The sequence below is a fragment of the Meleagris gallopavo genome, chromosome 12, assembly GCF_000146605.3.
Source record: "Meleagris gallopavo isolate NT-WF06-2002-E0010 breed Aviagen turkey brand Nicholas breeding stock chromosome 12, Turkey_5.1, whole genome shotgun sequence".
Classification (NCBI taxonomy): Eukaryota; Metazoa; Chordata; class Aves; order Galliformes; family Phasianidae; genus Meleagris; species Meleagris gallopavo.
The window spans coordinates 78,524-86,877 of NC_015022.2; the positions used below are offsets into that span (position 1 = coordinate 78,524).

At 53.4% G+C, this 8,354-nt stretch overlaps 1 non-coding gene across 1 annotated transcript; it reads left to right on the plus strand.

Annotated features, from left to right (window-relative positions):
- Window positions 1–8,081: 8,081 nt before the first annotated feature.
- TRNAH-GUG lies at window positions 8,082–8,153 on the plus strand. The gene has a single exon. It is a non-coding gene; the product is annotated as a tRNA-His (tRNA).
- Window positions 8,154–8,354: the final 201 nt, after the last annotated feature.

Sequence of the window (8,354 nt, forward strand, 5' to 3'; positions counted from 1 at the left end):
GCCCCGCCGCCACCCGGCCTGCCTTAGCGTCGCGGGCTGCTCCCGGGGCTGGCTGCTTTGGTTTGTCCCCGCTCTCCTCGGCGCGTGAGAGAGCCGCCGCGGAGGCGGCGAGCCAGAAGCGGGAGCAGCTTGAGTGTATGGGAAGGCTGCGCTGAGTGGTGCCCGTTCTCTGGGGAGGCTGTTTGGAAAGCAGTAGCACACACTGCTTGCTTCTACCCGACAAACCCCGCCAGATCGCCAACCAGACAGCACCCAGCAATCAAGATTAGGAAATTCAGATTGTATCTGTATTCAGAGAATACGGGATACAAAAGACTTCAGGAGGAGAAAAGCTGCCTGCCACGCACAGGTTGAGCACAAGGCAGCATTTGAGGTCGGGCACTCACTAAATCCTGGCAGACGGAGATGATGAAATAATTATTAAAATACAGAAACGACAGAGGTTCTCAATCTGTCTGTCCGGAGGTGGGAAAGAAGCAGGATGCAGGGCTGATGGCACATGAGTGACAGCGCTTCCACTGCCTGCAGCAGCCAAGGAGGATGTTCAACAACATCTGCTACCAGTGGCTCTCGTTCCATCCTCAGGCTGGCAAAGCACGCGTTCTGCGTCCTCTGGGAGGTGGCCAAGGAGGAACCAGCTTGCAGCGGCAGCTTTTTTAAAAATACCACCACGCTGGAGGAATGACAGTGGCTGTTCCTTCCCATCCCGCCCTGCTGCATCCCACCTTGGTGAGGTGGCCGCAGGGGCATCGCGGAGGAACATCCCGGGACCCACCTGAACCGTCAGCTTTGAGCAGTGTTGGCTTCCCCTTCTTAAGGGAGGAGCCCAGAGCAGCTCAGCAGACAGCAGCACGGTGTGTGGGGTGAGGAGTGCAGAGCCGGGTGGGAGCCCCTCAAGAGACGCCTTTGTGCTGGGAGAGATCTGAAGGGTGCTCTGAGCTCTGCACCCCACATGGCTCAGCATAGGCGCAGGCTGCTCGCATTTTTTCTGCAGTCATGACAAGACACAGGCGACATCTCTCCATTCTTGGCGGTGTGTGGTTCTAAGAAGCAGCTACAGATTTCTGCATTCGCACTGCCAAAGCTGAGCTCCATCTGCGTCTCACTGCAGCTGATTTTGCTTCAGTGCCCAAAGTGTTTATATCCATCGTCTGATGCATGTTGGGACGCAGGTTTAATGCCCGCACCGCAGCCATCAGCCCTGGTGCCACCTCCATGGCCTTGATGCCACTCCATCTGCGAGGCCACGTGGCCAGGCCCTGTGACAGATGGCTGTCATGCAGCGTTGCTCGTGCAGGACTTGGCAAGGGGCACAGAGCTGACAGATGGGAGAGGACCAGGAGCATGCGTGTGTGCCAGACTCAACATTTTGTCTGCTCCCTCACGGCAAGCGGCCCCTGGCGGGATGCTGCCTTGGGCCCCAGGGAAGATGGCAGTGGAGCCACCATTTGCAGCCTTCGGCTGGGAGGTGAGCACTTCATGGCCGCGCAGAAATGATGTTTGGCTCACAGGGTACTAAAAGAGGTGAGATGGGAGGGCATCTTAGCGAGGCCTTGGTAGGAGCTCTGCTCCCATCCTCCGTTTCCTGCCATCTGCCTCCATCTCAAGAGGATCCAGGAGCTTTTCCCTGTTGCCTTTGGCCAGGGCTCACAGCACGGCCCTTTCTCTCACCATTTCCTGTGTAAATGCTTCCCAAGCAGGTTGGAGCATGCACCAGGAAGAGAAAGCCAGGTAAAGCCTTCTGGGCCCTTGCCAGCCCTGTGCATGCCCTCAGCCCTCATCTGCCCTCCTGGCTGATGGGAAGAGCTGCTTCAGCCGGTCTGAGCGCTCCTTAGGTTCATCTGCAGCTGGGGATGGGAGTCCTGTTCTGCTTCATAGGCCAAAAACAGAACATGGGACCTTGTGTGGGTCTGGAAGGGCCCAGGCTGCACGGTCCCCGTGGCTCCCTTGGTGCCCTTCCAGTTTAAGTGGCTGCAGCCCAGTATCCTGCAGGTTCCACAGGCAGCAGAGGCCTGGGTTTGGTGCCCAATTCATGGCTGTGGGATTTTGGTGACTCAGAGGGGAACATCTCTGCCCCTGCATGCTCTGGAGGAGGCACAAGAAGAGGATTCACCCACAGGTGATGTGGGGCCTGGATTTACCGTTTGACACTTGCCACCATCATCACTTGTGTCAGGCACTGAGACCAGCACCTCCCTGGATTGCAGGGGGGCATGTGGTCCTGTGAATCTTCAGGTGCTTCTTCCACAATTTCGAATAAAAGCTCATGAACGTCTGTAGTACCTCCAGCTCCTTCTGTCCTTGGAGCCACCCTATACAAGCAGAGATGACCGTATATTTGCTGGCCATGCAGAGCTTCCCCTGAGCTCTTGGTACAGCAGGGGACATGAGAACTGGGAGGGGGAAGCTCCAACACCAAAAGTGCTTCCAAGGAGGCAGCCAGGGAGCCACAGACTGATAAATGACACATCTGTTCTCTGCAAATGAACAAAAACTGGCATAAGGAGCAGGAAACTGGCATCGTTAGGGGACAGATGGGTAAATATGACATACTGGGGAAGAGTCAGCACAGCTCTTTTAAAGGAGGTTTCTTTCTTCCAAAGCTAGGGGCTTTCAAGGAAAAAGCAGCAGGCGCCTGAGAGAGATCCAGCTGAGAGGTCACCTGCATTTCCACATGCCAATCCTCTGACGATAGATCAGTAGAGAAGTGACACAATCAGCTAATAATACTGAATTATTCTGGGTACTGCAGATGAGTGCCAAGAATGGCAGGAGGACTTTTGAGAGCTTGAGCAGCTTGGCAATAAAGCAATATGAAAGCCAGTGTCAGTGAAGTGACACGTGGGGAAACCAAGCCTGACCTCAGTGTCTAAAGTGATGGGCTCTGAGGCCAGGAGCTCTGACAGTCATTAAAACATCCCCTCAGCACTCAGTGGAGGACAAAACTGCAAAACTTCTCAGCCAAAACTGAATTGGGAAGGGGTTAGGAAAAGGTAGAGAATGCGTCAGAGACACCACTGTTCTCTGGGTCAGACCCAGCTCCCCTTGTGTGCTCCTGGTCCTCCCCTTCCAAGAGTACAGCAAAACAGGAAAATGTGCAGAGAAGGGCAGCAGGATGATCCAAGGTTCCGCACGTGGGGTGTGTGATGGATTGAGGTTCTTTGGCATAGAAAAGAGAAAAATGGGGACACCAGGCAGAGACCTGCACAGCTCAGGGGAGTGGGGAGAGAGTGGAAGATGAGGGGTAAGCATGAGGAGATGAGTCTGCGCTCAGCTGCCCTCCTGCCAATGGAGGAATGGTTTAGGAACAAAATAAGAAAAATCTACAGAAAGAAAGCTTTCAATCTTGCAAGTCTTTGTATTTAGACCAAGATATTTGTTGGGGGAAGGCAGCAGACAACATGGGCCCACACCGCATCCCATGTCTGATCAGATGCGTTGCTCTTCCAAAGCAGCATAACGCAGACATCTCTGCATCTATGCTCACACAAGCAATGTAGACTCGGGTTTTCTAAGTGCATTCAGGCCATTCAGATGCTGTTTGTCCAGGCACACAGGATATGCCCAAAGCATGCATGTTTAGAAAGTGGAGCAAATCTGTGCAGACATTTCTTGAAGCTCCCCAAACTTCCTGTCAAAATAATCATTAAGCAGTTGATAATGTCATTGAAATTGACCAAAAGAAGTGTCGACAACTCATTGACAGACATCTGCCAGCGAGGCACATTGCTCTCACCCCACCATGCACCTTCACCACCTCCACTGCAGCGCAGACAGCCCCCAGCACATCCATGGCTGTGAGCTTCACAGCTGTGCTCTGGTGTGCCCCATTATTTCATTAACACTGGACGAGGTGTGGAGAGCCACAGGGAAATTTCTTTTCAGCAAATCTGGATGCTGCACCCTGGAAACTGGCCCGCAAGAGAGCTAAGTGAGAAAGGCAAGAGAAAGATGGCATCAGGAGCAATGGACAGTGTGCAAAACACTTCTCTCGTTGCCAGGTGTGGGTCTGAGAGAAATTTCTGAACATCCTCTATGTAAACTCTTTGACATTATTGTTTTCCTGTAAAATCATCATGTTGGGGCTCAAGCCCCTGAGAGCTGCAGCTGCGTTCGTACCGGTGGGGTTGTGAAACCAAGTCATGGGAGCATTCTGCAGCTGCCTTTGGTATTTCCCCAGCAAAACCAGGCTTGTGACAGGAAAACCTCTTGGCAGATGCCAGCTCAGTGGCAACAGCACCATGCAGATCTCACGGCGTCACCCAGCCACCTACTCTCACACTACCAGCCAGTCTGACACTTTGATTCTCTGAGCCCTGGCACAAATTTGGGCCCTTCAGCACTAGGTCCTGAGGGTGGCAGGGAGGGCAGAGAGGAACAGCTGCATCTGCAGAACTAGCTCTGCAAAGGCACAGCAGTCTTCAAGGCTGCCCAAATTCCTCTCCTGAACAAACAAAGAAAGCTGGGACCAGCTGGGAGAGTGTGGATCTGAACCTGATAGCAAGCAGTAAAGTGGAATTGATTGGAGCTGCCCACACTCATCGATCTGAGGCAGGGCAAACTAAGGAGGCAGAGCATTTGCAGCTCAATCAGCATGATATGCCGGACAGAGGACAGTGCTCAGGAGCTGCCAGGGAAACCAAGCACCCCAGAAGGTATTAATGGGGGGTTGATTAATCCAGCTGCAGTGGCCGCGCTCATAGAACTGAGTCCATCCGCACACAGATGCTCCCTGGCTTTATATTGTGTAGGGGCTGTGACCTACCTCTGGCATCAGGTATGCTCCTTGTATCTCTTCAAAGGGCCGTCATCAGCCATCAGGGATGAGCATGGTGCACAAGGGCAAAACAGGGACTGTTCCCCCCATGCAGGTGATTTTGCCACCAGTCCAGTCCCATGTTTCCAAAAGGCAGAAAATGAAGGTGAACTCTGAGGGGAATTCAAGTGGCAGGGAGGTGAGCGCAGGGCAGGTGCCTGCCTGTTTTCTGTCCTCTCAGCACCACAAAGAGGGGTGAAGAGGTGGCTGTGTGCAAGCTTTACATCTCTGCTGCAGGAGGAGGCTCTTGCTTGCAGTGCAGATAAAGGCAGAGCGAGATCTCGGGCTGGCAGCTGGAACCAAGCAGACAGACGTGTGGCAGCATCTATATAATGCTGGGGTGCAGCTCACTCTGCCTTGGGGTACGTGCATCGCATCCCATCTCCAGATGGATGTTAGACCTACCAGGAAAGGCTCAGTGTGCTTTGTTCCCTGCAGGTCAGAAGTGACAGCTTTAGGAAACTCTCTGCTGCATGCGTTTTGGGCACCATTTTCCTTTATCTCTGAAGTCGGAGCCAGGCAAGGAGATCCCAGAACACAAAAAAAACACAAAATCCACCTGCTATAGCCTGTATGTTTGCCCTAAGTAGTGCTGGCAGACAGGGAAAAGAACCAAGAGAACATCTTATGCCCTGCTGTGTGCTCGTAAAGCCTCTTGAGAAGCATCACAGCTGAAAATTCATGTCAAGAAAAGCTTGAGTGCTTATCCTTCAGTCCTTGGCATACATCACAGAACAGCTGAGGTTGGAAGAGACCTCTAGGGTCCACCAGGTCCAACATTCTGCACAAGCAGGACTCCTAGAGCACTGCTCAGGTCCATGTCCAGATGGATTTTAACAGCCAGAAAAAGAGTCCTGATCATGTCAAACATGTAACCTTTGCCTGAAACAAATCTAAATGATACAAACAAGAATTTCTGAGAGCAATCAGATCTAATGTGCAGATATTATCAACTCTAGAGAACAAAAGCCTCGATATCATGAGGTAGAAGAGGATGGGGAGAAGGATGGAAGGGCCAGAGCCTGGTCAGGTTGCTTGTACCATCCCACACAGCTCAGATGTTCTTTCCTTCACCCCAGATCCCACCTTAACTTTTTCTTCTAAAATCAACCCAGACCTTTCTCCTTGCTCCTGCATCCTGCCCAGCACTGCCCATAGGTATAGAAACATGGGATATAGGGCCAGGTGGTAGAAGTCAGTGGAGATACTCTGATTTCCTCAGGAAAGGTGGGATGGCAGCAGCAGAGCAAATTTCAAGCTGCATTTATGGATTCCAAGTATGACAGTGCTGGCCTGTGTGAGTGCATAATTTTGTATCACCAGTAAAATCCAGAGTGCCTGCTTGCAGCTGTGAGCATTCATCCTGCTCTTGTAGATAGCAGCACCTTTCCCAGGGATGTTTTAGGAACCCAAGACATCACCAGGACCAAAAGAGGCAGCAGTGGGGATGGCTCTGCCTCCCTGAGGACATGGGGCTGGGGGTGCCCCATTGAGGGAACAGCTGGAGAGGCTGCTCAAGGGGCTGAGCAGCTAAGACAGCGGCACAGTGATTAATTGCTCCTGTCTCTATGCCAGCCACAAGATTTATGTATGTGCCATGAAATGGATGCACTCTTTGCCTTGCTGCCCCAACAGGCACTTCTGCAACCCCACTGAACAACTTACAGGCTAGGAGAAAAGCCACCAGGGGTAACAGAGGATGGGAAGAGCAGAGGAGCTCAGCATCCTGCCCAGGTGCTGAGCAGAGCCCAAAGGGATCAGACCACCCAGAAGATGGACAGATACTGATACTGATACTACACATCCCTTCTCCCCAACACATCCTTGCAGGTCCAAACTATCAGAAACACCTTGTGGGCAAAACCATGCAGGAAAAGGCTGCTGGGGTCCTGAAAACCTGGTGTGATTTCAGTTACAAAAAATCACATCCAAATCCCATTGGGGAAAAGCAGTCCTCTGGTAGGAAGCAGTGCTGGGACAGGGCCAGCAATGCCGGTGACAGATGACAGCAGCTCCAAGCCTCCTCTTTACACACCAGCCAGGCCCTCAGAACTTTTATCTCTGCATCCACTTGCCACCTCTCTACTCTATTCCATGTTAGGCCAGTTCCTCCTTATCACCACAATGTTTATCTCCATGGTTCTTGTTCCAGCAGCTGAGGTCACTGCTATTCTGATGGCTAAGCATCCAAAGCATGAGCCCCATCATGCCTACCTAAAGAGAAACCAGCTCCACGTGCACTCAGTGTGCAGCACCCGGCACACAGCCAGGTGAACACCATGCTTTGTTAAGAACCGGGATCAAGGCTATGGCTCAGGCGGCACTGAGCTCAGCCTGAGAACCACAGAATCGTAAAACGGCTTAAGTTAGAAGGGACCTTAAAAGTCACCCGGTTCCAATCCCATCTGCCCTGAAAAGGATTGTCACTCATTAGATCAGGCTGCCTAGGGCTCCATGGGCAACCACAGCTCTTTGCGCAACCTGTTCTGGTGCCTTCCCACCCTCTGAGTAAAAAATTTCTTCTTAACGTCTCACCTAAATTTCCTCCTTTTAGCCTAAAGCCACTCCCCCCTGTCCTATCTCTATCTACCCATGTAAAAGATGGTCTCCCTCCTGTTTGTGAGCTCCCCTCCTGTCCTGGAAGGCCGCAGTGAGGTCTCCCCACAGCCTTCTCTTCCCCAGGCTGAACACCCCCAGCTCCTCAGCCCGTCTCCATAGCAGAGGTGCTGCAGCCCTCGCAGCATCTCCGTGCCCTCCTCTGCCCCGCTCCAGCAGCTCCGCACCCTTCCTGTGCTGGGGGCCCCATTCTGGGATTCCCCAAAGAGTGCTTCATCCGTCAGACCCAGCGCTGCCGGGTCGGCGCCCTGCAGAGCACCTCCCGGAGCACAGAACATCAAGGGGCCGAGGGAAGGAAGAGATGGATGCAGGCGAAGGGAGATTAGGAAATGCCCATCGCACCTTCCTCCGCACCTCCGATCTCCTGGGGCTGGGCAGGCGAGGTGCGGAGCAGAAGTGGCAGCGGGATACAGAGGGCTGACGGCCGCGCAGGGTCAGGCGGGTCCCGCAGCAGAGCCCGCGCGGGGACCCGCAGCCGATTGGCGGATGGGGCTGCCATTCACCCTGCATCGCCATGGAGACAGTGCACGACCCTCCTCTGTCAAAGCACTGCGGGCCGAGGGCGGGGCGATGACGTCACGATGAGATCAGCCTGGCTCAGCCGTAACAGCGGTGCAGACAAGAATGCTTCTCAGAGCCCCGGTAGCGCGCCGTGATCGTATAGTGGTTAGTACTCTGCGTTGTGGCCGCAGCAACCTCGGTTCGAATCCGAGTCACGGCATCGCCTCCGCACGGCGGTACCACGGCACACGGGCTCATATTTTTTCTTTTGTTTTTGTCGTGGGTCCCGCGCTCGCTACCTGCTCGCGTCAAAGTTTTTCATGTCATTCTCTCCTTTCTCGCAGCGGGTCCTGTGTTCCCACCCGGTGCGGCTCTCGGCAGTCGCTGTTCGGGGTAAGAAGAGGGAAAAAAAAAAAAAAAA